This window comes from Dasypus novemcinctus, chromosome 12 (genome assembly GCF_030445035.2).
Source record: "Dasypus novemcinctus isolate mDasNov1 chromosome 12, mDasNov1.1.hap2, whole genome shotgun sequence".
NCBI classification, from domain to species: domain Eukaryota; kingdom Metazoa; phylum Chordata; class Mammalia; order Cingulata; family Dasypodidae; genus Dasypus; species Dasypus novemcinctus.
The window spans coordinates 82,460,425-82,463,840 of record NC_080684.1 but is presented as its reverse complement, the minus strand read 5'-3'; positions in this window follow the sequence as shown (position 1 = coordinate 82,463,840).

Genomic DNA, 3,416 nt, shown 5'->3' with positions numbered 1-3,416 from the left:
GAACATTGAAGAACTTACTCAGGACCACATCAATATTAATCAATAGAGCTGGGACTTGCCTACTTCTAAAGCACATCCTTATCTAAAGACAAATTAGCCAATAAATAAAGCACAAACCAGGCAGTCATAGGACATGTTATCAAAGGGGTGAGGGCTGCGAGAAAAAAAGGCAGCTCTGACAGCGAGGGTATCCAATTTGTCCTGTTTGCCTGTGATTTTCTCAGTTTAGGGACCCAAAGTCCTGTATCCCAGGAACCCCCTCAGTCCTGGGCAAACTGGGATGGTTGGTCACCCTGCAGCTGACAGCTGGCAGCAAGTAAGTCAGGCAGTCCCCTTGCTGGATGTAAGCAATTTCACAGAATATCAGCATCAGATGAGGACTTTTGCAACTGTGATGGAGCAAGACGAGAACAAGACCACTGCACAGAGACCACGCCCCAGCAGAGATAAAAACACTGTGAAAGCACAAAAATGACCAAACATCCCCCTCTCCTGGCCAACAGGAATGATCACTGCTTCTTCTACAAAGACAACTAGCCCTGCATTTTACTCCTGTTCACTAGATTGCACCACTTTTCTGACTTTCTGATAGCACCCAATCTGGAAAGAACCTTGTCTTCTTGAAGGCTCCCCCATTCAGTGAACACAAGCCCAACTCCTATCCCAAGCCCTTCCTGACGCGCTCTTTCAGAGACTCTACATGGTCCCCGAGGGTGTGAGATGTCCTTGCTGCAGCGTGGAGAAAACCCAACTCTGACTACGGGTGTGTTCCTACGGGGTCTTTGGCTGGAGGGGCTTACAGGAAGGACGGTCTGTGAAGAGGGACCACCCCTTAACTTGTCATATTGTAGTGCTCTGTTTCTGAGCCGGTCTCTACAGCTAACCCAGATTTTTCTTCATAGCAGAATAGCCTCATGAAAATAACTCACGTTTATTGCAGATTCCCTTTAGCCAGACACTGTGCTAAGCTCTCTTCATGGATTTAATACTCATTTAATACTCACTGCACTTTCTGAAGTAGGTGCTGTGATGCTTTGCATTCTTTAGAGCAGAAGAGGAGCTGAATAGAACAATGGAAATTGTCCAGAGCTAGAAAGTGGCAGAACTGGATTCAGAACCAACTGAATTAGACTCCAGGGTCCCATTGGCATCCACAGAACATTTAATGTTTGAGAGAATAAATAAATGACGTACTTGTCTTCAAATGATTCAGAGAAGGTCTTGGAATAATAATAATACTAAGGTATCCTACCCTGGGCCAGACACTGTTCTGAACACTTTATGTATATTGACTCACTTCACTCTCATAACTGTCCCATGCAGTTGGTACTATTATTGTCCCTATTTTAGAGATGAGGAAATTGAGGCACAAAGAAGTTCGTAGAATATTTATGTAGAGCTTATAAAGGAATAAGGGTTTTTTTTTTTTTTTTAAGAGATTTATTTATGGCTAGCTCTCCATGTGGGGCAGCACTCCTGCATGGGACAGCACTCTACGAGGGCCAGCTCGCCACACAGGCCAGCTTGCCCTCACCAGGAGGCCCTGGGCATTGAACCCTGGACCTCCCATATGGTAGATGGGAGCCCAATTGCTCGAGCCACATCCGCTTCCCTGAATAAAGTATTTTTATATTTTTCATTCTTTCTGAACAAACAGCCCTGTGAAGTACTATATATCAAATAATTTAAGATGCCATTAGTTTAAGGTGCAACATTATTTTATGTGTCACTAAGAAAAAAGCTATCAACTACATTTGTAAGAAGCCCTGGCTTGTATCCAATATTAAGACATGCTAAAATACAAGAAAAAGGTGCATTTTAGAATAGATAAAATGGAGTAGGTATTATTAATTCCCTTTGTACAGAATGAAAAACCTGGGATTCAGGAATGAGGTACATTTCTCAAGACTACAAAAGTGGCAAAGGAAGGACTTGAATCCAGGCATTCTGTTCTATTCTAAATGTTATGGACATCTTTGATCCCTGAATATAAAAGAGGGCTTATTGGGCTGTCTGACTCAATGGCATGTCTGAGACAGCAGCCTTTTTGGGAACACTTTGTGCTGTTCACATCTTGTCTTGTGTGTGGCCAAATACGTCCTCTAAATGCAGGGTGAACTCTTCTCTCTGATTAAAAAAAAATGTAAAAAAAAAAAATCCATTTATTTATTTATTTATTCCCCTGCCCCTCCCCACATCTCCCCCACCCCACTGTTTTTGCTGTCTGTGTCCATTTGCTGTGTGATCTTCTGTATCTATTTCTCTTTTGGTCTTCTCATCTTTTTCCTCTAGGATTCACTGGGATTTGATCCTGGGGACCTCTGATGTGACAGAGTTTCCCTGTCAATTGCGCCACCTCAGTTCCTGGTCTCTGCTGTGCTTCACCTTGACTCTCCCCTTCGTCTTTCTTTTGTTGCTTCATCATCTGGCTGCGTGACTCACTCGCAGGGTCACTGGCTCACCACACGGGCACTCGGCTCGCCATGCAGGCACTGGCTCGCCGCATGGGCACTTGCTCACCACGTTGGCACTCACGTGAACACTCAGCTGGCCACGAGGGCACTTGTGTGGGCACTTGGCTCCCTGTGTGGGCACTCGACTCGCCATGCGGGCACCCACATGGATACTCAGCTTGCCACGCGGGCACTTGACTCACTGCATGGGCCCTCGGCTCACTGCATGGGCACTCGGCTTGCCATGCGGGCACTCGGCTCACCGTATGGGCACTTGGCTCACTGAATGGGCACTTGGCTTGCCATGCAGGCACACTTTCTCTTCTTCTTTTTCACCAGGAGGCCTCAGGGATTACACCCAGGTCCTCGCATAAGTAGGTGGAGGCCTTATCACTTGAGCCACGTCCGCTCCCCTCTCTTTGCTTTTTAAGTTTGGTTAGAAGTTAGGTTTCCTGTAGGTCCTTTGACCAATGAACTTGCATGAATGAGATTACCATGAGTGGGAAACTTCTCTTTCCAAGTCCCAGAGATGCTCTGTTGATTTTTTTCCCCCTACCTCCCCGGGCTGCCTCAGCTGTGATTTAGATCAGGGATTGTTAAACTGCTTTTGGCTATCTTGGGTCAGAAATCCTATAATAAGGAGTTCGACTCCATTAAAAAAATTTTTTTTTGGACTGCTGACAACTTTTAAGCCTCACGTCCTCTGCCTTTATCTCCACTCCACATTTCAGCCAGCTGATAAAAAGCCGGAGTGCTTTCTCCTTTTGCATTGGCAGGAGATTCAAACCATGCAAGTCCCCTACCTGTATGTGGGAGCACTTACCCCAGCTCCAGCCTCTAACCACAATAAGTAATCTCAGATTGTCTCCTTTCCTTGCTCTCTCAAACCATTTTGGATGTGATTAGGAGTGCTCCTGCACTCTCCCCAGAACAGTCTCAATTATATAGATAATAAACCTTTTA